Genomic DNA, 26,318 nt, shown 5'->3' with positions numbered 1-26,318 from the left:
ATCCATTAATAGTCTTTGCCATGGCTGAGATTGGAGATAGGTGGGAGACTTGGCAGAAGATGGGATCATTTGTATTTAATGTATTTTGAAAATCCTTAACATGTCATTAAATGTTTTCCTATAGCTTTTATAATGACTTCATGATTTGAATATTTAATCAGTAAACATTTGGATTATTTATATTTTTTCCTCTTAAAATGATATGCTGGATGCTTAATCTCTAGGTATAACCATGATTCTTTAGGTGAGGAATTTCTAATATTAAAGATATAAAAATTTCTAATATTTTGATAAATACTGCCAAAATTTCCACAAGTTAATCACCTTCAGACTATTTTTCCAGTTAAAACATCTTACTTTATATTAAATATATTTTAATAAAATTGTCTCTCCATTTCCATTTAGAAAGGGCTCATTATAGCTCCTAGTCTTATCCACAGTGATTGGGTTTCTTTGAACTTTCCATAGTATATTGTTTTATAATTTTTTTTGTCTTGTGACTGAATATTGCTCTGTCGCCCAGGCTGGAGTGCAGTGGTGTGATCTCAGCTCACTGCAACCTCTGCTTCCCGAGTTCAAGCGATTCTCCTGCCTCAGCCTCCTGAGTAGCTGCGCTTACAGGCACCCGCCACCACGCCCAGCTAATTTTTGTATTATTGGTAGAGACGGGGTTTCACCATGTTGGCCAGGCTGGTCTCGAACTCCTGACCTCAGGTGATCGGCCTGTCTTGGCCTCCCAGAGTGTTGGGATTACAGGCATGAGCCGCTGCGCCTGGCCTATTGTTTTATTTCTTAACTATTGTACCTTTTTCTTAATTTTTGTTATCCTGTCAATGTGCATCTGGTGTTCACCTCACTGGGGACCTGCTGAGTTGAAATAATAGGGGTTGCTTTCAAGTGCTACCCTATTTTCTGCTTACCCTTGTGCAGTCAGACAAAGGGTAACTAAGGCTTTCATTTTCCATGATTTGTCACTTTTTAAATTCCTTGTATTATGATTTCTGTAGCATTCACTAAACTGAAGTTGTTCCCCTTAGAATGAGCAGAATAAAAAATAATAGCCAAAAGCTCAGGCTCTGGAGGCTGTCTAGGTTCCCGTCCCAATACTTGGCTTGGGACTAGCTGCTTTTATTTCAACATTAATAAGAAAAGTAGATTACAGAGCTGTGCTAATTCCTGGTCTTCTGAGACAGTTCCCTGAAACTTTGGTTGACAAAAGTTTATGACTGTAATAGCGATGGTACTTATTTTGGTGATTAGACAGATTGCTTAATATTCCTCCTAGGCTTCAGTTTCTTCATCTCTAACGTGGGGGAAAATAATGGTATCTATATACAGGGTTGTTAAAGATTACCTGAGCTAATAATGCCTGTCAAGTATGTGAAACGATGACCAGCACCTAGTAAGACTTTACTAATTGTTAGCAGATCCTTTTAATAATTTTTATTAAATAGTAAAGTATGTAGCTTCCTGGCTGTACGGAACAGTCTTTTCTGAATCTGTCTTATTCTTTTCTCTCTTTTAGAGTTCTTCTTTGCCTCTTATGATTAGTGTTATAGTTTTCTTCGTTAGAGGTGTGGGTGGTTTTAAGTTCAGGTGTTTAATTAAGGCAAGCTGGAGATAGGAATAAAAGGATTATGAAAGAGAAGGAGCTTGAAAGATGCTTTTACCCATACCTGTTTCTACTTTATCAGCCCCTTTTGCTGCCTTTATTTTAGATTTTAGAGTGATGCTTTGCCCTGTCTTCTGAAACAGTTCCCTGAATCTTTAGTTGCCAAAAGTTCATGATTCTTTTGGTGATTCTTTATATGGGTAAAGAAAACATATGCCTATATGTGGGGATGTTTGTCATTCCAGTGGGTGCCCAGCAAATTTGTTTTAACTCTATAACTGATAGAATTTTAGGGATTAAGTCACCAGAGAATTGTTTTGGTTTATCAGTTTGGGAATTATGAATACAAAATTTGACTCCTTTGGGTAAAACAGCTATCTTTTATTTAAATATTCATATTTATATTAGGGCACTTTTACTTGTAGGTTGTATTAAAATTGTATGTTAGAAGCTTTGAGAGGGGTATTAAATATTTTAAAAGTAAGTCTCAGTACAGGTATTTCAGATTTTTTAGATTTTTTTAAAAAGACTTCAAATTGTTTGTTTTAATAGTGAATAGAAATGCTGCCCTCTACTGTTGGCTGATTGTTTGACTGCCATGTAAAAATGTTCAGTAACCTGTAATAGAATTTTTTAGTGTAGATCCTATTACTATGTTGAAGTATAATTATGTTAAACATTTTCCTTATAATTTAGTTATTAAGTTATAATCAAGTGTTTCCTAATAATGCTAACTACTATTAAATATATTCATTACCATTTTGGCTTTTAGAAAAACTTGAGTCCTGGAGAAACTTTCGTTTAGTCTTAGCTTCTCATTTTATATGGTGAGGTTTTGGTACTTCCTAGATTGATCCCTTATGGTTATGTGACTCAAAGTTCGTATTGATAACTTATAACCAAACTATAGGTAAAGATACATTTTTCTAAACTAATTATTTTTAGTTTATGCTATGTAAAATGTCTGAACTTTTGAAACTTATGTTTTACATGTAAAAAAATTTGGAATTTAAATCACTATTAAATCTTTGCATGTTTATTAAAATGAGGCACTGCTTTAAAAAGTGGTACTGTTGAGCAAATTTTAACCTCTGATTCATGTTTTTCACCGTGAGTGGAGGGATTAGAAGAGATGGTTTTAAAGATTCCTTTTAGCTTTTCTTTGCTGAGTGCCTGCTGTATGTGAAGTACTGTAGAAGATGAACATGGAAAACAAAGACTGTTATAGTTCTTCCTTTAGATCAGGAGTTGGCAAACTATGGCCAGTGGGCCAAACTGGGTCACACTCACTCATTTACCTACCTTGTATGGCTGCTTTAGTGCTACAGTGGCAGAATTGGGTAGTTGCAGCAGTGACTATGTGGCCTGCAAAGCTGAAACAAACAATGTTTGCTAATCCCTGCCCCAGATGAACTTCTGATCTAGTGCAGAAGATATATCTAAAAAGAATCATTTTAAACAGGTGTTTATAGGACACATAGACAAAATGCCAAATAAAGCTAGCATGTAATTAAAATATGCTTTCTTTATTAGCACCATTCTTCCTGTTCAGTAGTATCTTAACATCATCTAATAATTCCCAAAGATTCTTGTTTATTGTCCATTTGCAGATAACGTACCTCACAGCCTGGTTATTTTCATCATCATCATTATTTTTTCTGTGTGAAGTGCACAAATCTAAGTACGCAGCCTGATGCTTTTTTATAACTGTAATCACTTTGCATATAAAGACACAAAACATTTCCAGTACTCCAGAAAGACTCCCATTAGCTCTTTCCAAGACAGCCCACCCTCCCCAGAGATAATCTTTTTTTTTTTTAACTCATATCACTATAGATTGGGTTTGAACTTCATATAAATGGAATCATGCAGTATATATGATTAATTATGGCTTCTTTTACTCAGCATCTATGTTACTGTGCCTGCTGGTAGCTTGTTCCTTTTTATTGCTGTATAATATTCTATTGTGGGAATTTGAATTGTTTCTACTTTTTGGTTGTTATGAAGAAAGCTGCGGAAAACATTTTGTGCAAGTCCTTTTGTGTACATATCCACTAATTTCTCTTGAATATATACCTGGGAGGTAGGATTTTTAATTCATATTGTAGAGCCCTTACCAGAAAGTTTTTGTTTAATAGGACAAAGGAGGCAGGAATCAATGACACACTTTCACTTACTTTATAAGTTCACCTAGTCCCCTGCTTCATTACAAAGTGGTGACTTTTTATTTTTTCATAAGCACTGTGATTAAGGCAACCTACGTTTTGACTAAATCAAACAGGTTTTATTTCCAATGCCACCTCTTATTGGTGTTGGTGTCTAGAGGTCTTTGCTAAGAATTCTGATAACAAGTTGAAAGTGCTATAATTGTCTAGTAGTCTTTGCCGTGTTGAGGGATTAGAGATGTGTGGGGGAGGCATGCGACAGAAGAATGGGATCATTTTTATTTAATATATTTTAAAAATTCTTACATATTGAATATAGTGCATTTAAAATTACCTCATTGCTTGAACAGGTCATAGACTTTTTTTTTTTTTTTTTTTTTTTTTTTTTTTGAGACGGAGTCTCGCTCTTGTCACCCAGGCTGGAGTGCAGTAGCGTGATCTTGGCTCACTGCAACCTCCACCTCCTGGGTTCAGGCGATTCTCCTGCCTCATCCTCCCGAGTAGCTAGGATTACAAGCACGTGCCACCATGCCTGGCTAATTTTTTTTTTCTTTGTATTTTTAGTAGAGGTGGGGTTTCACCACATTGGCCAGGCTGTCTTGAACTCCTGACCTCAGGAGGTGATCCACCAACCTCTCAAGGTGCTGGGATTACAGGTGTGAGCCACCGCGCTCAGCCTTTGAATAGGTCATAGATTTCTTAATTTGATTTATTGTATTTTTAACTTTTAGAATGTCTGTTTGCTCTTTTTAGAGTTTCTATTTCTCTTAAATTTGATATTGCATCTAATTTGTATATCTTTTCCTGTGTATTTAAAAATTGCCATTTTAAAGTTCTTTTCTGCTATAATAGTTCTAACATCTGTGGTTCTGCTGTGTGGGTTTTCTTTTGATTGTTTTCCTCTTATGTTATCCTGCTTCTTTACATGTCTTAAATTTTTTATTGTGCTCTAAATAACGTATAAAAGAACCATTGAAAGCGAAGCAGTGTTCTTTCCTTTTCAGGAAGCTGCAGTGAGGCTGATAAAATAGAAGTTGAATTTGTTTAGGGTTAGGTTGCTGCTTTAGTTACTTTCACCTGGCTTCTGTTTTCAGCTATCATAAGGGTGGGAGATCAGTTTTGTGTCTTTCATAGGTTCTTTCCACTAGCATGACTTTAGGATCTATGAACTGTGAGACTGCAGAAATGTTTCATTGCTTTTATAGCCCCATTCTCAGCCTGCTACACTGCTGTACCCTCAGTAAATGCCCCACGAAGGCATCTAATGTGTGGGGACAAATAACTCCATTTTAGGATCCTCCAGATTCTAACTTGTCATGCCAGCCCACGTCATTAATGGCTCCATTCCTTATGCCATCAAAGTCACTCAATCTGTATCAGGTCCATTCCTTTGCCCACCTGAGTCTAGGCTTGTCAGATACACTGTTTAGGTAGGTGTCTGCCTTCTTACGAAAGGCTTCTTTCTTTGGGGTTTAGATTCTTTCATTCGTGTGCAGAAATTTCCATTTCCATTTTTTAAAAATTAAACCTTTTATTTTGGGTTAATTGTAGATCCACGTATGTTTGTTAAAAAAATGACAATAATGCAGAAATCACATGTGCCTTTAACCCAGTTTCCTCTAGTAGTAACTCTAGCATAGTATCACTAACCAGGATATTGACATTAATAGAGTCAAACTACAGAACATTTCCGTCACCACAAAGATCACTCATGAGGCCTTTTTCTAGCCACACCCACTTTCCTCTCACCCCATCCCCCCTTCTTAAAGCAACCACTGATCTGTTCTCTATTTCCATTATTTTGTCATTTCAGCAATTCTATATGAATGGAATAATAAATATATAAACTTTCAGGATTGGCTTTTTTCACTGAGCATAATTTTCAAAGAGATTGCCAGGGAGTGAAATTGACAGGTCGTATGATAGTTGCATGTTTGCCCGTTTTTTTAAAGAAACTGCTAAACCGCTTTCCAGAGTAGCTGTGTGATTTTACATTTCCAACAGCAATGTGTGAATGATCGAGTTTCTCCACATCCTTGCCAGCATTTGGTGTTGCCTCATTTTATTTTAGTCATTGTCATCGATGTGTAGCCACATTTCCCTGATGGCAAATGATGTTGGACATCTTTTCATGTGCTTATTTGCCATCTGTGTATCTCTTTTGGTGAAATGTCTCTTCATGGTCTTTTGCCCATATTCGAGTTGGGTTGTTTGTTCTTTTTACTACTGAGTTTTGAGAATTCTTTATGTAATCTATTACAGTATACTAGTCCTTAGTCAGATATATCATTTCCAGATATTTTCTCCCAGTATGTGGCTTGTCTTTTCATCCTTTCTTTAAGGATCTTTCATGGAACAAAACCTTTTAATTTTGATCAAGTCCAATTTATCAAGTTAGGTGACAAATCTAATAACTCTTTGCCTAACCCTAGGTTTTGAAAATTTTCTCCTATTTCTCCTGTTTTTTCAGATTAAGTTCATAATCCATTTTGGGTTAGTATTTTTTTTATTGTGGTAAAATATACATAACATACAATTTATTATGGTAACCATTTTTATGAGACTGACATGCTGCCCACTGCTCAAAGAGGATGATTATTCTAACCATTTTAAAGTGTATAGTAAAATGGTATTAAATACATTCGTGAGATGCAGCCACTGCCACTATCCATCTACAGACTCTGTTCTAATCTTGCAAAACTGAAACGAGGACAATTACCCTAACCATTTTAAGTATACAGTTAAGTGGTATTAAATACATTTGTGAAATGCAGCCATTACCACTATCCATCTACAGACTCTTTTCATCTTGCAAAGCTGAAATTCCATAGTCATCAGACATAACTCCTCATTCCCTCATCAGACAATAACTCCTCATTCCCTCAGCCATCATTCTACTTTGTTTCTCTGATTTTAACTACCATAAGTACCACATAAAAGTGTAGTCAGACGGTATTTGTCTTCTTGTGACTGGGTTGGTTCACTCAGCATCATGTCCTCAAGTTTCAGCCGTATTATAGTATATGTCAGAATTTCCTACCCTTTTAAAGCTGAATAATATTCTATTGTATGTCTATACCACATTTTTCATATCCATTATTTCATTAATGGATACTTTGTTTCCATATTTTAGCTATTGTGAATAATATTGCTATGAACACAGTATAATCTCTTTGAGACCCTGCTTTTAAAATCCAAAGTAAAAGCAAAAGAAGAGGTTTATAAAGTAGAAAAATAAATGGGTAGAAGCATCTTTAAATCTCCTCCCTTTCATATTCCTTTTATTCCTACCTCCAGCTTGTCTTGATGATAGACCTGTACTTAAACCATCCACCACCTCTCATAAGGAGAGACAACTAGCACACTAGTCATAAAAAGCAAGGAACAAGAAATATAAAAGAGGGAAAAGAGAAAGAATGATTCAGAAAAGACTGTTCTGTACAGCCAGGAACCTACAAATTTTACTGTTTCATAAAAATTATCAAAAAGATCTTCTAACAATTAGTGAATCTTACCATGTGCTGGGCATCATTTCCCACACTCGACAGGTCTATTGAGAAATGTCTGTTCAGATCATTTGCCCATTTTAAATGTGCCCATTTTAAAATTTGATTGTTTGTTTTTTTGCTATTAAGTTGTTTAAGCTCTTAATATATCCTGGTTATTAATCCCTTGCCAGATGGGTAGTTTGCAAACATTTTCTCCCATTCTGTGGGTTTTCTCTTCACTTTGTTGATTGTGTTTTTTTGCTGTACAGAAGCTTTTTAGCTTGATGTAATCCCATTTGTCTATTTTAGCTTTGGTTGCCTGTGGTTTTGAGGTCTTAACCTCAAAAAATCATTCATTCATTCATTCTTATGCATGTGGATATCCAGTGTTCCCAGCATCATTTATTAAAGAGACTGTCCTTTCCCCATTATATGTTCTTGGCATCTTTGTTGAAGATGAGTTGGCTATAAATGCATAAATTTATACCTGGATTCTTTTTTCTGTTCTATGTGTCTGTTTTTATTCCAGTACCATGCTTATTTGGTTACTGTAGCTTTGTAGTAAATTTGAAGTCAAGTAGCATGATGCCTCCAGCTTTGTTCTTTGCCTTGACCATTTGGGGTCTTTTGTGGTTCCATATAATTTTTAGGATTTTTTTTTCTGTGACGAATGTCATTGGTAATTTGATAGGCATTGCCTTGAGTCTGTATTTTATTTATTTATTTATTTATTTTTGTAGAGACTGGGTTTCACCATGTTGTCCAGGCTGTAGTCAAGCAGGCCTCCTGAATGCTGGGGTTACAGGCATGAGCCACCGTGCCCAGCACTTTTTAAATTTCTTTTTCAGATTGTTCACTGTTGGTATATATATATAATGCTATTGATTTTTCATGTTGATTTTGGATCCTGCATCTTTACTAAGCATATGTATCAGTTCTTACAGTGTTTTTTGGTGAAGTCTTTAGGTTTTTCTAGGTATGAGATCATGCCATCTGTAAACAAGGCTAATTTGACTTCTTCCTTTTCAACTTTGGTGCCCTTTCTTTCTTTCTTTTACTTCATTGCTCTTCCAGTATGATAGGAAATAAAAGCGGTGAAAGTAGGCATTTTTGTCTTGTTCCAGACCTTAGAGGAAAGACCTTCAATTTTTCCCCATTCAGTATGGTGTTAGTTGTGGGTTTATTATATATGGCCCTTTTAATTTTGAGCTATGTTTCATCTGTAACATTTTGTTATGGGTTTTTATCACAAAGGTATATTGAATTTTATCAAATGCTTTTTTGGCATCTGTTGAAATAATCACGGTTTTTGTTTTCAGTTCTGTTCATGTGATGTATCATGTTTATTGGTTTGTGTATGTCACACCATCCTTGCATTCCTGAGGTGAATCCCACTTGATTATGATGAGTGAGCCTTTTAATATGTGGTTGAATCTGGTTTGCTAGTATTTTGTTGAGGATTTTGCATCTAATTTCATAATCAGTGGTATTGGCCTGTAGTTTTCTTTTTTTGTTTTGTCTGTGTCTGGTTTTGGAATCACAGTGATGCTGGCCTTGTAGAATGAGTTCCAAAACATTTGATTTTTTTTTTTTTTTAAGAGTTTGAGTAGAACTGGTAGAATTTAATAGTGAAGCCATTAGGTCCTGGGCTTTTATTTGGTGGGAGACTTAATTTTTTGTTTTATGTTTAAAAATTTTAATATTTAGTGGAATGGGAGACTTTATTATGGCTTCAGTCTTGTTACTTGTTATCAGCTTATTGAGGTTTTCTTTCTTCGTGGTTGAATCTTGAAAGTCGTATGTATCCAAGTATTTATCCATTTCTTCTAGTTTTTAAATTTGTTGGCATATAGTTGTTCATAATAGTCTCTAATCATTTTTTTGTATTTCTGTGGTCTCAGTTGTTATGTTTTCTTTTTCATTTCTGATTTTGAGTCATCTTTTTTTTTAGCCTAGCTAAAAGGTAGTTGATTTTGTTTTGTTGATCATCTGTGTTTTGTTTTATTCTCAATTTTATTTATTACTGCTATGATCTTTATTATTTCTTTTCTTCTACCAATTTTAGATTTGGTTTGTTCTTGCTTTTCTGGTTCCTTCAGGTGCATTGTTATTTCTTTGAAGTCTTTCTCATTTTTTTATTTTTTGAGACAGAGTCTTGCTCTGTAGCCTAGGCCAGAGTGCAGTGGAGTGATCATACCTCACTCTTGTCTCGAACTCCTGTGCACAAGTGTTAGGAACAAACAGTTTCTCTTCAAAGGGTTTCACCCTCCTTGTCCTTTGTTCTATTATATAAGTAATCTTTCTTGCCTTTAACACACCCAGGCATGCCTCCGTCCACCAAGCTTGTAGCCGACCCATGCTGCCTTACTTAAAGTTGTTAGGTACAAACAATAAACTTCCTGGTTCTTTATCCTATTCTAAATGCTAAATCTAGTCAATCAGGATCAGTTTAGATTGTGTGGTTGGACCCCAGATAACAAGGGGAGGACACAGAAACAGGAATGGCGTTAGGAATAAAAACCCCTGCTTTCCTTTGTTCAGTGTGCTCTTGCGATTGTAAGTAGTGCAGGCAGCACCCTTCTGAAATTTGCCTTGCTGAGAAGTCTTTTGTTTGAGTGCTCATTTTCTTTGTGACTCTGCGCTCTTCTAACAAATTTGGGGGCTTGTCTGGGACCCCATTCTCCTCTGGGGAAAGGTCTCCGATCATCTCTTATGTGGAGACGTGTCCCACTGCCTCACTGTGGTGGCCTCAGGGGTAAGAGATTGAGACCCACCCAGTGTGACGAATAAACCCGGGAATAAAAGTCCTACAAGTAGATACTGTGACAACCAAGTAACTCTGTGCACAGACCAAGGTTAGAAAAGCCGTGGGTGGGGGCAGTGAAGTATCTCCTTGGTGGTCGAGATCAAAGTCAGAAAAGCCAGGGGGTGGTGAAGTATATCTTGGTCAGAACATACCAAGGTAAGAAAAACCACAGGGGCGGTAAAGTATTCCTAGTGGTCAGGTTATCTTGGAGGTTGAAAGTGCGTGAATGAGATTCAGGCACATCAAGTGTGGAGTGAGTGAGTCCAATCTGCAGTTCCGTGGTCACCTCATACGGCTTGTGATGGCGGCCCTCCTATAAAGGAGTCAAAGGCTTATACTGAACCTGCCAGTGCTAAGAGGGACCTAAAGTCCCTCTGGGGAAGCGGCCATAGAGGATGAAGCAAAACAAGAAGAGTGCAAGGGACCTCCAGTAGGTGGGGTTAAGCATCTAGGGAGAGGGAAGGCAAGAAACCTAATATGAAGGATTGAGCCTAACACCAAACCTCCAGGATGGGGAATATCCCAAGTAAGACAAGTAACAGAAAGTATAAGGCTAATAACATTCCCCTTAATAGTCCCTTAGGTCTCATGTTAAAATACTGGAAAGATAATGAGAGGACTAAACATAAGAGAAAGCAACAAATGATAAAATATTGTTGTTTCATTTGGACCAAAGAACCCATCCTCGAGCCCTCAGTTTTCTGGCCAAAGTTTAGGTCAAATGAGGATTCGATTTCTCAACTTTTAATAAAGTATGTCAGTGACAAGAGTCTCGTTTCCCTGGAGAAAATAGATTATGCCTTGTGTTGGCAGCAGGGACCTGTCCTCCTTTACCCCATGAAGGCTATAGGGGGCAAGCCAGAAACCAGCTCCTCTGAAAGGAATAAGGTCTCTACCCCTGAACAGCCCACTAACATCTGGACCCACTAGACCACCTGCCTCTGCCAAATCCCCCGCCCCAAGTGGGTGCGCAGGAATCTCCTCACTCAGTTCCTCCCCCATATAATCCTGAATCAATGTCTTCTCCCCTCCCTAACCACACGCCTGAGTCTATGTCTCCCCCAGGAAGGCTCCAGCGTGAGATAAAACAGTGCAAAAAAGATATTCAGAACTTCCCTTTCCCCTCCACCTCTAAGCAATCAACTCCAACTCTCTTTCCCTTAAGGGAAGTGCCCCTTGAAGAAGGAGGCATTGGCTTTGTTAATGGTCCCTTAAACTAGCTCAGAAGTCCAAAGTTTAAAAGAGGAACTCAAATCATTATTAAATGACCCTTATGGGATAGCAGATCAAATTGATCAATTCTTAGGGCCACAGCTGTATACTTGGGTTGAGTGAATGTCCATCCTGGGCATGCTCTTTTCATGATCCATAGGGCCGCTATAATAGTCTGGGAACGTGAACATCCTCCTGGCCAAAACATTCCTGCGGCAGACCAAAAATTTCCAGCCCAAGACCCTCAGTGGGATGGTAACAATACAGCTCACCCAAGAAAAGCCTGACCCTCTTCTATGGACTTCTGATGAAATCCACTAGGTTGGGGAGCTAAAACACCTACTCATCACTACTCCTGTCTTAGCCCTGCCATCCCTAGAAAAATCATTTCACCTTTTTGTTAACGCAAACAAGAGGGTAACTTTTGGGGTGCTTACTCAAGAACATGGGGGCCACCGACAACCTGTGGCCCTTCTATCAAAAGTTTTAGACCCAGTAACCTGTGGGTGGCCCAAATTTATTCAGTCTATTGCAGCTACCACCTTAACTGAAGAAAGCAGGAAGCTAACCTTTGGGGGAAACTTGATGGTGAGCACACCCCATCAGGTTAGGACAATCTTAAATCAAAAGGTAGGAAGGTGGCCCACCAACTCAAGAATTTTAAAGTATGAAACTCCCTTACTAAAGAGAGATGACTTAACACTAACCACTGACAGTTCACTCAACACACCAGGTTTCCTGACAGGGAACCCAAACCTAAAAGGGCCTAGGCGTATGTGCTTAAATTTAATTAATTATCACACAGAGGTCAGGCCTGATTTAAGGGAGACCCCTTTCAAAACAAGACAACACCTATTCATTGATGGCTCCTCCCAGGTAATTGAAGGAAAAAAACATAATAGGTATTGGGTGGTCGATGGGGAAGCTCTCGCAGAAGTTGCGTCAGAAAGACTGCCCAATAATTGGTCTGCTCAAACATGTGAATTGTTTGCAATAAATCAAGCCTTAGAACATTTACAAAATCAAGAAGGTACTGTTTATACTAATTCCAAGTATGCCTTCAGGGTAGCCCATGCCTTTAGAAAAATTTGGACTAAACAAGGTCTCATCAGTAGCAAGGGCCAAGATCTTGTCCACAAAGAATTAATCACCCAGGTATTGGATAACCTTCATTTGCCCGCTTCCACCCCCACAAAAGAAAACTATTGTCCATGTCCCAGGACATCAAAAAAATCTCTTTTAAAAGACGAGGGACTAACCTTGCAGACCAAAGAGCCAAACAAACTGCTGTTTCCTCTGAAACACCCATTTTCCACCACCTAACTCCTTGTCTTTCTCCCCCAACTGCCATTCCCATCTTCACTCCCGCTGAAAAGGAAAAATTAATAAAAATAGGAGCCAAAGAAAACTCAGAAGGTAAATGGGTGTTACCAGACCAGAGAGAAATGCTAACCAAATCTCTCATGAGGGAGGTTTTGTCTCAGCTACATCAAGAAACCCACTGGGGACCTTAGGCTATGTGTGATGCAGTTCTTAAAGTCTACGGATGTATAGGAATTTATATTCTAGCAAAACAAGTTACAGATAATTGTCTAATATGTAAGAAAACTAATAAACCCTAAGAAAACCATCCCTTGGAGGAAGAAACCCAAGATTAAGGCCATTCCAAAGTATCCAAATTGATTATACCAAAATGCCCCCAATAGGCCGCCTAAAGTATCTACTGGTGATAGTAGATCACCTTACTCACTGGGTAATGCGATTTCTTTTTCAAGTGCAACTGCCAACAATGTAGTTAAGACACTCATAGAAAATGTTATACCCACGTTTGGATTAATAGAAAACATTGATTCAGATAATGGAACCCATTTCACTGCACTTGACAATATAAAGCTAGCCCAGATATTAGAAATAAAGTGGGAATACCATACCCCGTGGCACCCACATTCATCAGGAAGAGTAGAAAGAATGAACCAAACCCTAAAAAGCCATCTAACCAAATTAGTTTTAAAAACTCGGTTACCATGGACCAAGTGCCTTCCTGTTGCCTTATTAAAGGTCCGAACTGCCCCTCAGAAAGAAGTTGGCTTATCTCCTTGTGAAATGCTGTATAGGCTGCCTTATTCACACTTCGCTGTTCACATTCCTGCGTTTGAAACTAAAGATCAGTTTCTCTAAAGCTATATACTTGGTCTGTCTTCCGCTTTCTCTTCCCTCAAAGCTAAAGGCTTTTTAGTACAGATGCCACCCTTGGAGTTCCCAGCACATGAGCATCAGCCTGGGGATGATGTTCTCATCAGAAGCTGGAAAGAAGGAAAACTCAAACCAGCTTGGGAGGGACCCTATCTCGTGCTTCTAATCACCAAGACTGCAGTCCAAACAATAACCAAAAAAGGTAGACCCATCATACCCCAGTCAAAAAAGCATCACCATCTTCAAAGTCATGCACTATTGTTCCGAGACCAATTCCTACCAAGCTAAAGATAAAAAAAAAAGCTTAACCCTCTTATAGTGCCTTTTTTTCTTTCCCCTCTCTACTGTCAGACAATTATCCTTTCCTCACCCAGTAACAAAACCAAAGTGGCCATCATAAGAGGTAAAAGAACTAAAACAAACCCTAGTCGTTGAAACAGGGTACCGAGATGCAAATGCCTGGCTGAAATGGATTAAAAATTCCGTCTACACCCTAAACAAAAGCGATTGCTACGCTTGTGCGCACAGCAGGCCAAAGGCCCAGATTGTCCCCTTTCCACTCGAATGGTCCTCCAGTCTACCAGGCATGAACTGTATGGTACTTCTCTTCCAACACCCCACATCTTGGGGTAATAAGTCATGCCAAGCTCACTCTCTGCTATTCCCTCAAGTTCAGCACCCTGTGGGTCAGCCCACAAGGGCCATCCAGCTTCCATTTCCTGATGCCAGTTTTACCTCATGTCTCTCACGACACGGGGAAAACTTGGCATTTCTTGGAGACCTAAAGGGATGCAGTGAGCTTAAGCCCTTCCAGGAGCTTACTAATCAGTCTCCCCTTATTCATCCCCAAGCAGATGTATGGTGGTATTGTGGTGGACTATTACTGGATACTCTGCCAAGTAACTGGAGTGGCACTTGTGCTCTGATCCAATTGGATATCCCTTTCACTCTGGCATTTCATCAACCAGAAAAGATAAAACATTGTAAAACAAGAGATGTCCCTCGTGGGTCCTTTGACTCTTATGTTTATATAGACGCCATTGGAGTCCCACAAGGGGTACGAAACGAATTTAAAGCCCGAAATCAGATAATTGCAGGGTTTGAGTCCATGTTATTCTGGTGGTCAACAATAAATAAAAATGTAGATTGGATAAATTATATCTACTATAACCAACAACGATTTGTCAATTATGCTAGGAATGCCATTAAAAGAATAGCTCAGCAATTAGGGCCTACTAGCCAAATGGCCTGGGAAAATAGGATGGCACTAGGTATGATATTAGCAAAAAAAAAAGGTGGAGTCTGTGTCATGATAGGAACCCAGTGTTGTGCCTTCATCCCTATTAGTTCAAAGACTTATTAGAACAACCCTTACTAAAACTTTCCTCATTTCTTTTCCACCCTATTTTAACAAACTTTTACTTCTAGACAATGAGGAATAGCAAAGTCAGGTCATGTTAGATAAGTTTGAAGAAAGTGTATAAATTCAAGAGGGGAAAATTGTTAGGAACAAACAGTTTCTCATCAAAGGGTTTCACCCCGCTTGTCCTTTGTTCTATCATATAAGTAGTTTTTCCTGCGTTTAACACACCCAGGCATGCCTCCATCCACCAACCTTGTAGCTGACCCATGCCGCCTTACTCGAAGTTGTTAGTTTCAAACAATAAATTTCCTGGTTCTTTTTCCTATTCTAAATGCTAAATCTAGTCCGTCGGAATCAGTTTAGATTGTGTGGTCCACCCCAATTAACTGGGGGAGGACACAGAAACAGGAACGGCATTAGTAAAAACTCCTGCTTTCCTTTGTTCAGTGTGCTCTTGCGATCATAACTAACACAGGCAGCACCCTTCTGAAATTTGCCTTGCTGAGAACTCTTTTGTTTGAGTGCTCATTTTCTTTGCAACTCTGAGCTCTTATTTCTAACACAAGGCATCCTCTTGCCTAATTCTTCAAGAAGCTGGGACTACAGGCATGTCTAGACTCCAGGATCTTGAACTCCTGGTCTCAAGCAATCCTGCTGTGACCTCCCAAAGTGCTGAGATTACAGGCATGAATCATCATGCCCAGCCTGTTTCTACTTTTTTGATGCAGGTGTTTATTGCCATAAACCTCCTGCTTAATACTGTTTTTGCTGTATTCCATAGCTTAAGTTTCCTTCTGAATTTCTTCATTGACCCATTGGTTGTTCGGGAGCATGTTGTCTTGATTTCTGTACGTTTTTGAAGTTCTTGAGGTTCTTTTTATTGATATGTATTTTTATTCTTTTTGTGGTCAGAAAAGATATTTGATATGATTTCTATTTTTTTTATTTGTTCAGACTCATTTTATGGCCTATGATAATGGTCCATTCTGGAGCATGTTTTATGTGCTGGTAAAAAGAATGTGTATTCTCCAGCAGTTGGGTGGAATGTTCTATAAATGTCAGTTAGGCCTATTAGGTCTAGTTTGTAGTTTAACTCCAGTGTTTGTTTATTTTCTGTCTGGGTTATCTGTCCATTTCTGAGAGTAGGGTGTTAAAGTCTCCTTCTGTTATCTTATTACATTCTATCCCCTTGGATGTATTAAATTTTTTATATAAACTTGGGAGCTCTGATGGGTGAATATTTGTAATTGTTATATCCTCTTGCTGAATTGACTGACTCCTTTATCATCATATAGTGACCTTCTTTGTCTTTTTTTACAGTCTTTGATTTGTAGTCCACTTTATCTGATACAAGCATAGTCACTCCTGAGCTTTTTTGGTTTCCAGTTGCATGAAGTATTTTTTTCCACCCTTTACCTTCAGTGTATGTGTATCTTAATAGGTGAAGTGGGTTTCTTGTAGACAGCATGGAATTGGGTCTTGTTTCTTTCTTTGCCTTTTAATTGGAGAACTGAGTGCATTTACCTTCAGTGGTATTATTGATAAGACTACTGCCATTTTGTTGCTTCTTTTCTGATTGTTTTGTAACTCTTCCTTTCTTGTGGCTAAGAGATTTTTCTCTGGTGGTATGTTTTAATGTGTTGCTTTTTATTTTTAATGAATTTGTTATAGGTTTTTGCATTGTGGTTACCATGAGGTTTACAGAAAAATAACAAATTATTCTAAAGAGTTGACAACTTATCTTAGATCACAAAAGAATAGAAACAAAGGAAAATTTAAAAGAACTTCCACAATTTAACTTCATCCCTCCCTCTAAGAATTCATTAGAGGCTTTTAATTGTCTCAATTTATCTATTTTTATATTATCTGCCACTTAACAGGTTGTTGTAACTGTTACTGTTTTTGATAGATTTATCTTTTGGACTTTATATAATACTAGAGTCGTGAGTGGATTGCATACCACAATTACAATAGTAAAGTATTTTGGGTTTTTTCTGTATACATAATTTTACCAGTGGGTTTTATACCTTCAAATGTTTTTTTTTAGTTTGTTTTATTTTTCATGGTAGTGTTTTTCTCTTCCAGATTGAGTAATTCCTTTTAGCATTTTTTTGTAATATGAGTCTTGTGGTGGTGAATTCTCTCAGCTTTTGTTTGTGTGGAAGTCTTTATCTCTCCTTCATATGTGAAGGGTAATTTGGCTGGATAATGATATTCCTGGATGGTAGTTTTGGTTTTCTTTGAGCACATTAAAAATGTTCCCATCCCTTCCTGGCCTGTATGGTTTCCATTGAGAAGTCTGTTGTCATACAGAGTAGAGCTTCGTTATATGTTATTTGTTTCTTTTCTATTGCTGCTTTTAGGATCCTCTCTTTGTCCTTGACTTTTCAAATTTGATTATTATATGCCTTTGGGTAATCTTATTTGGATCAAATGTGTTTTCTGTTATTTCTTTGAATAAGCTTTCTACCTCATGCTTTTGCTCAACTTTCTTTGAACACTAATAATTCTTACATTTGTTTTTTTGAAGTAATTTTCTATATCTTATAGGCAATCTTTGTTGCTTTTCATTCTTTTTTCTCCTATGTGTGTTTTCATAGCCTGTCTCTGAGCTTACTGATTGTTTACTCTGCTTGATCCTCTCTGATGTCAAGAGCCTCTAATGAATCTTTCAGTTCAGCAAGTATATTTCTGAGTTCCAAGATTTCTGTTTGATTTTTTTTCTTTTTTTTTTTTTTTTTTTTGGTGTCATGACTTGGATAATTTTAAAAAATTACTTCAATGTCTTTTTAAAATTTATCTGATAAATTTCTGAATTGCATTTCTGTGTTATCTTGGAGATCACTGAGTTTTCTTAAAAATGCTATTTTGATTATTGGTCAGAGAGCTCATAGATCACTATCTCATTAGTGTCAGTTATTGGTTCCTTGCTTTGTCCATTTGGGGAGATCATGGGTACCTGTTTTCTGTTGTTTCTTGTGGATGTTTTATTCAGCCTTCTCTGTCTGGCTTGTTTTGGTTTTTATTGGATATATTTGCTTAGAGGTTCTTTACTGTTAGGTTGCTGCCTCCTTTTTAGCTCTCTCTAGTTACCTTAAGCCCAGGTTCACCTAGGTTCTAGTAAAGAACCAGAGCACTGTTCTTCCCGAATGAGGGAGATTCCAAAGGGGATGTCCCATTAGTGTGGGAATGCTGGCTAGGAGTTCCTGCCCAGGGGACCTATACAACAAACCTTCTACAGATGGTGTTGATGAACATCTAATGAACATCTACTCTGATTCAGTGTCTTGTTTGGCTGAGTTACAGAGTGGAATTTCCAGAGCTGGAGATGGTAGTCTTGCCTCCCTTATTTTGTTTCTGCCTATCCACAGGGATATTTTTCCCTTCTGGCATTTGAGATGCATCCTGTGGGCTAAGATAAGGGACAGTCTCCTGCCAAGAAATTAGATGATGGAGAAGCATGAGTTACACCTCACTCTCACTTTTTCCAGTGTAGAAACAGTGAGTTGTGGGAAAATTTTTTGCCCATTAGGTGCTGGCCAGAATGAGGGGAGGGACATCATGGATGTGGAAGTCCAATTCTTTTACCATCTGCTAGAATTTTTTTTTTTTTTTTTTTTACTTTTCTGTGGCCCCTGAACTGTCTTATCTTCATATTTGAGTTCTGGGATATTCCTGGTAATAACGTCAGCTCTGTATATTTGTTTTTGGTTTTCTGTGAGAGGAGTGAAGCCAGCTTGCTTCTGTGCTGACATTTTGGAACTGGAAATCCTCTTGATTAATTTTTGTGTGTTGAATTATTCTGTATTCCAGGAATAAATCCCAGTCCCACTGGGTCATGGTGTATAATCCTTTTAATATGCTGTCAAATCTGATTTGCTAGTATTTTATCGAGGATTTTTGTATCACTGTTCATGAAGGATATTGGTCTGTAATTTTCTTTTCTAGTACTATCTTTGGCCTTGGTGTTTGGGTAGTGCTGGCCTAATAAAATGAGTTTAGGAGTATTCCCTCCTCCTTAATTTTTTGGAAAAGTTTGGGAAGGATTGGCATTAATTTTTCTTTAAATGTTTGGCAGAATTCACCAGTGAAGCCTTCAGGTCCAGGACTTTTCCTTGTTGAAAGATTTTTGATTACTTATTCAGTCTCTGCTAATCTATTTATATTTTCTCTTTCTTCATGGTTTAGTCTTGATAGGTTTTGTGTTTCTAGGAGTTTTCCATTTCGTTTAGGTTATCTAGTTTGTTGGCATTTACTTGGTCTATATAGGACTCTATTATCCTATTTATTTCTCTAGAATTGATTGAACTGTTCTCACTTTGATTTCTGATTTTAGTAATTTGAGTCTTCTTTCTGTCTTAATTCCATATAGTTAAAGGTTTGCGTTTTTGTTTATCTATTTAAAGAAACAACTTTTGGTTTCATTAATTTTTTCTATTGTTTATCTGTTCTCTATTTTGTGTATCTCTGCTCTCATCTTTATTATTTTTTTCCTCCTGCTAACCTTGTGTTTCGTTTGTTCTTGTTTTACTAGTTCCTTAAGTTTTAAACTAGGTTCTTGATTTGAGATCTTTCCTGTTTTGTAATGTAAGCATTTAAAGCTATGCATTTACTCCTTAACACTGCTTTCACTTTATACCATAAATTTTGTTATGTTGTGTTTTTGTTTTCATTCCTATGTAAGTATTTTCTAATTTCCTTTTTGATTTCTTCTTTGATTCATTGCTTGTGTAAGAGTGTGTTGTTTAATTTCCACAAATCGGTGAATTTTCCAGTTTTCCTTCTATTACTGATTTCTGACTTCATCCAGTTGTAGCTGGAGATGATAGTTCATGTGCTGTATCTATCTTTTCAAACGGATTGACATTCTGTATGCTGTCTCACAGATCCCTTAGGCTGTATTCACTTTTCGCTTAGTCTTTCCTCTGTTGTTCAGATTGAGTCTTTAGTGTTAGTTGTGGTATTTTCAGTTCTGTCATTTCCATATAGTTCTTTGTGTCTTGTATTTCTTTGCTTAGACTTTCTGTTTCTTTGCTGTGAGTTTTTATTATTTCATTTGTTTCATGTATATTTGTAATTGTTCATTAATTTTTTATATGATGTCTACTTTAAACTCTGTTAGGTAAGTCTAACATCTGTGGTGTCTTGATGTTGGCATCTCTTGATTGTCTTTTTATATTCAGTTGAGATATTCCTGGTTCTCAGTGATTTTCAATGGAAACTTCGACATTTTTTGTATTATGAGACTCTAGATCTTATTTAAACCCTGTGTTTTGGCTCATTTTCTCTGACGCTGCTCTGACAGTGGAAGGTGGGGCACTGCTTCCTTACTGCTTAGTGGAGGTAAAAGTCAGGTTTCTCACACTGCTTCCTTCCACACCTAAGAGAGAATACTCCTCACTCCTGTTGGGACACGGTGTTAGTTCTAGTTCCCCATGTGGTCTCCACTAACACTGCATGGGGGAGAAGCTTTTGTTACCAATGGGTTTGGATGAAAGTCCAAGCTTCCCACGTGTCTGCTTTTGGAATCAAGACAGTATTAACTTCATAAAATCAGTTGAGGACTGCTGGGTGCCAGTGGGAGTTCTAGCTCCCCCTTAGTTCTCCATTAATACTGGCTAGGAGAAGTTGGAATGCCTCATTACTACTCTTCATGTGAGAGTATGTAGAAGTAGGGTTGTGCACCTTGTTACTGCTGGATAGTGAGGAAAATCCCGTCTCCTGACTATACCTCTTCTAACATTCCCTCTACCCCCGGCTAGTGGAGAGGGCTGTCTCTTTACTGCTGGATGGGGATGGAAGTCCCAGCTCCTTACTTGGCCTTCTCTGACCCAGCCCCAGTTGGGGAAGATGGTTGGGACACCTTGTTACAGCCTCATAAGAGTGGAATTCTAGGCTACCTACTGGTCTTTGCTGGTGTGCGTATGGTTGGTGACAGAGTTTTTTTCTGTGGTATTTAGCTGGAGTAGAGCAGTTGTCATCTAAAAGTTGTATCTTGCTAGGCTGCTCCTTTCTGGTCCTGTGGCAACAAAAGCCTGAAAGAGCTTCTATTGGTGTCTGTCTTTTTTGGCACAAGGTAGGTCTGTACCATTGGCGTTTCTGGGTTGCTCATTTCTTCAGCTGAAAGCCTGGGATAGTCTGAGGTAAAAAAGAAAACTCAGGGACTGACCACTGTGTCTTCCTTAGGGTTCTACATTCCTAGCTAATCTGCTACCCTCTTTTCACCTTTCAGTCTTCTTATTTTTGTTTTATATATAATGGCCAAAGATTTTAGTTGTATGTAGCATGTGGCATAGGAAAGTGTCTACTCTCTCTTTCAATTGGAAGCCCTCATTGTCTTTAAAAGATGTTTATCTTTTTTTTTCTAGTTGTTATGGTACAAGCCATTGTCTATGTGACCTTCCACATTCTGATCTGAGCAGGAGCTCCCAGACGCTAGTTATTGTGGGTTGTTTTTGTTTTTTGCACTCTTATAGTCAATTAAATGGCTGCCTATTCTCCAGTATATAAATTAAATAACCTTTCCTAATTCATAGTTCTGTAGTAACAGAATTCATTATGGACAGCAAATGATGTTTGAATAAAATAATATATTTATTTTGAAAGATAAATATTCTTGAATAAAGCAACAAACGTTAACAGCTAAAGTATACTTCGCATTTGTTGATCTGCTTCGTGGTACGATTTTTCCCCCCTCTGATTATAGATTGTCTACCACCTCTGTTACTTAGTAAAACTGTGAAAATCAACTTTTCTTGACTTTGGTTCTGCAGCTGTAGCTTTCCCCTGTCCCCCTTTAGGGACAACCCACCTTTGAAACTAGGTCTAGTGCTAGTGGAGAGAGTTAATGGGATTGGGCGTTGAGTCCCATAAACACGGAGCTGAGTAGTTTGGACTTTATCCCATAGGCAGTGTAGGGCCAGCCAAATGATCATTTTGAACAATAGTTCAAATAAAGTTTTTAATATTCACACAGTGTTTACCATTTTTGATGGTCTTTATTTTATCTTGTAGATCACCTGATATATTTTTTTTCAGCATGAAGAACTTCTTTAACGTTTCTTGAAATGTATTTCTTCTGATGATGAATTCTCTCAGCTGTTGTTTACTTGAAAGAAGTATTTTTATTTTGTCTTTTTTTTTTTAATTTTTGAGACAGGATCTCACTCTGTTGCCCAGGATGGAGTGCAGTGGTGCCATCTCAGCTCACTGGAACCTTTGCCTCCCAGGCTTAAGTGATCCTCCTGCTTCAGCCTCCCAAGTAGCTGGAACTACAGGCATGCCCCACCACACCCAGCTGATTTTTGTACTTTTTGTGATGGGATTTCGCCATGTTGCTCACGCCACTCTTGAACTCCTGGTCTCAAGCAATCTGCCTACCTCGGGCTCCCAGAGTACTGGGATTACAGGCATGAGCCACCATGACTAGCCTGCCTTTATTTTTGAATGATATTTTTGATGCAAAAAATTCTGGGTTGACAGGTTTTTTTTCCCAGCACATTTAAAACTTCATTCCATTTGGTATGTTTTTATTGGTTCCATTTCTGTCATGATATTCATGTTTTCCTTTAAGTCCTTGAGCATACTTAAGTTTTATGAGTGTTTTTGAGTTTTTGTCTGCTAATTCTGTTATTTTGCATTTCTAAGTCTTTAGACTTAGAAATTTCTTTGCATGTCTGGTTATTTTTCATTGGATCCCAGACATTGTGAATGTAATTGAGTGTTCCTAAGTACGGTTTTCTCTGGAAAATACTGTTGTTTGTTTTGGAAGGCAATTAAGTCATTTGCAGATAAGCTTGATCAGTTCAAGACTTTTTAAAGCTTTTTAAATGTTGGATCTCAAGTAGCCTTTTCTTGAAGGCCAGCTTAGCCTTAATACTAAGGCTTGACTGTCTAGGAGTGTCCACTGATTGCTCAAGTGTTTATTGAGGCCCCTCTACTCTGTATAAGTTTGAACACTCCTCAGCTTACTGTGAGCTCTGAAGCTTGTTTATAAGTCCCTTACAGTTTTATTTGCCTGGCCTTGTTGAATTTTATGCCGTTCATGTGTTGATTAGTATTCAGACTGAAGTCTCAAGGGGACTCACTATTTGATTTCTGGAGCTCTTTTTCTGCTTAGCCTTTTTCTTTCCAGTATTCTGCCTTGCACATTCCAGTGCTTCCGTCTCCTTGAACGCCAGTCTTGATTTTTGTCAACCGGGTAAGATGGCTGTATTGGCTTGGGTTTCTCCATCATGTGCCAAGTTCCAAAAAATGGCTCCAGGCAGGAAGCCAGGGAGATTGCAGAGCTCACTCTGTCTTCCTTCTCTCGGGTACCGTAGTCCTGTACTGCTCGTTGTCCAGTGCTGAAAACTGTTGTGGCATGTATTTGTTTCTAGTTTTCTAGTTGTTTTAAGGCAGAAGGTCAAGTTCTGTACCAGTTAACTTCTTCATGGCCTGATGTAGAAGTTTTTCATATTTTGTTTATTTAGATCCTGTTTAATTTCACAATAGATTTAAGATGGTTACTCTGGAATAGAAATTACTACTTCAGTAGTTTCCTTAAAAAATCATAACTTTTGACTTGACTTTTTGGGATGAAGGAGATATAATGTATGCTCATTGTAGAGTTTAGAAATACACAAAAATGAATCTAAGTCTCATGTAAACTCAGATTCCATATCTTACCTCTATTAACATTTTGCTGTGTTCCAGTCATTTTTCTGTGATCATATATATAACCCCTTTTATACATAATTACGGGGCATAAACAGACATACAGCCCTCTTTCTTTGTTTCCCCAATTTGTAATTTGTTTTTGTTTGTTTATTTTGCTAAAAGGCAAAATTTTAGTCCAGGGTTAGTTTTTCATGTTATTACATGTTCTTTAAAGCTATGCTTGTCTGTCCATATTATAATGGCAATTTAAGATTTCACAACAGGAATATATCATCATTTATTCAGAGAATGTGGGATTGATTAGACATTTTTATTCTTTCCAAAAGTAAGATCTCCAGTCAGTTAAAAACTCTACTCCTAAATTCATCCATTATACTTTTTGGGAATGTTTCGTCCTTGTTTTATCCATTTCCTCCTCCCTGAGAAAAGCATTCTGTGTTGAAATTCTACACTCAATTTGGTTTGAGAACTGTGCTTTGCTTTTCTTAATTGGATCATCTGGGGGTGTAAGCCTGTCTGTGTATTAGAACTGGATAGGGAGCTTGTTAAAAATAAAGATCGTCGGGCTTAAATTAGACTAAATACCTGGGAATCTTCTTTGGATATCTCACCATTTGGGAACCACTGTTCAAAGCCTTATCTCTGGTATTCTAGGTTTCCTTAAAGACTGTGTGTTGATTGGCTTAGTAGGACATAAGATGAGACTCACTGGCGCTCAGCCACAGCCTCCTTGTGTTCATCTATTTAGTTTTTTGGGGACTTCCACCTAAGATACTGTTTGAAAGAAGTTTTATGCTAAAAGCAAATGTGTTTACCACGGATATTGTTTATCAGAGCTCTGCTTCCAGTGTATAATGGATGGATTTCTTTAGTTTCCTTGAACATGGAGAAGCCTGAAGCAAACTGTATGAGATAGGAGTCATGGCTTGTTGAAGCTTACATAAAACCTTTAAGGCTGGGCACGGTGGCTTACGCCTGTAATCCCAGCACTTTGGGAAGCTGAGGTGGGCAGATCACTTGAGGTCAGGAGTTCAAGACCAGCCTGGCCAATATGGTGAAACCCCGTCTCTACTAAAAATAAAAAATTAGCCAGGCATGGTGGCTCACACCTGTAATCCCAGCACTTTGGGAGGCCAAGGTGGGCGGATCACCCAAGGTCAGGGGTTTGAGACCAGCCTGGCCAACATGGTGAAACCCTGTCTCTACCAAAAATACAAAAAAGCCGGGTGTTGTGGTGCGCACCTGTAATCCCAGCTGCTTGGGAGACTGAGGCAGGAGAATTGCTTGAACCCACGAGGTGGAGGTAGCAGTGAGCTGAGATCCCACCACTGCACACCAGCCTGGGCGATGGAGCTAGACTCTGTCTCAAAAAAAGAATTTAAGTTTTTAAAAAACCTTTCAGTAGAAGTAGTTGAAAAATGATAGTTGCTACTTTTACTTGGCAGTCCTTCTAATCCATGAATATGAACCATCTATTTATTTAAATCATCTTTAATTTCTATTAATAATGTGTTTATAACTTTCAGTGTATGAGTATTGCACTTTTATTACATTTATTACTAAATTTTTTATGCTTTTAAATGTTTTTGTGCATGGGATTATTTTCTTAATTTTGTTTTCAGATTATTCATTATATGTAATCATAATTTTTTTATTTTACTCTTGTATCCTGCAGTTTTTTCTGTCGATTCCTTAGGATTTTCTACATATTTTGTAATTACTTCTTCCTTTCCAGTCAGTTATGCTTTTTATTTTTCTTGCCTGATTACACTGGTTAGAATGTCCAGTACACTTTTGAATAGGAATGATGAGAGTGTAAATCCTTTCCTTGTTTCTGGTCTTAAGGAGATAGCATTGTCTTTCACCATTAATTATGGTGTTAAATGTAGGTTTTTTGTAGGTGCCCCTTATCATGAATAGTTGGTGGATTTTGTCACGTGCTTTTTCTATGGAGATACTTAGTGGTTCTCAAATTTGGCACAAGGAAGCTTTTCATAGTTGTTTTTTTTTTTTCTGCCAGATAGATGGTAATTTTAGGATCAACTGTGCATTGCATATCATGTAGCCTGAAATGAGAACCATGGCAGATAATTTAATATCATTTGTTGAACAAATATTCATGAAGTGCCTGCGGGATGCATTTCTAACAAGTTCATTTGCTTCTGATGAATGCTCAAGATTTCGATGTAGTAGGTTAGAGGTCAGAGTTTCAGACCCATAATAACAAAGTTTTGTTTCCTCCATGAATTTATTGTTTAAATGGTTTTAAATATTTAAGCATAGAGCTATAAATCTAATACTGAGCCCAGTTCCAGCTTTTTCTAAAATAATAGTTTTCTTTTTGTTACTATCATTAGCATGGTTCTTCTTGCATCTTTTTTTTTTTTTTTTTTTTTTTTTTTAAAGAGACAAGATCTCTGTCATCCGTGCTGGAGTACAGTGGCGTGATCATAGCTCACTGCAGCCAGGACTCCTGTGCTCAGCTGTCTTCCCGCCTCAGCCTCCCAAAGTGCTGGGATTACAGGAGTGAGCCACCATGCCTGGTCTTCTTTCACATTTTTATCACCCATTACTATGACAGAACAGTGCCACTCAGAGTAGAGTGGCAATCCAAATAGCTTTGGTTTTTGTGCTCAAATTTAGGTGATTGAGATTATACCAGGTTTCCTTTTAGAACAGATTTATAAATAATAATGCACAAAGCAAATTATTTGCGTGAATTTGTTGGTGCTCCTCTGATTCTTATGCTCTCCATTGTGACCATGTACATTACGGTTTCATGGTATGATTTGTATCACACAGGTTTGCCCCATTATTGAAA

The 26,318-nt window shown here is 37.8% G+C and overlaps 1 protein-coding gene across 18 annotated transcripts in view; it reads left to right on the top strand.

The window, feature by feature from the left end:
- Positions 1-26,318, top strand: part of DLG1 (discs large MAGUK scaffold protein 1) — a 271,038-nt gene that overhangs the window by 47,888 nt on the left and 196,832 nt on the right. The window lies entirely within an intron of this gene.

Source organism: Pongo pygmaeus, chromosome 2 (assembly GCF_028885625.2).
Source record: "Pongo pygmaeus isolate AG05252 chromosome 2, NHGRI_mPonPyg2-v2.0_pri, whole genome shotgun sequence".
NCBI lineage: Eukaryota > Metazoa > Chordata > Mammalia > Primates > Hominidae > Pongo > Pongo pygmaeus.
This window is presented reverse-complemented; position numbering and strand designations above follow the sequence as displayed.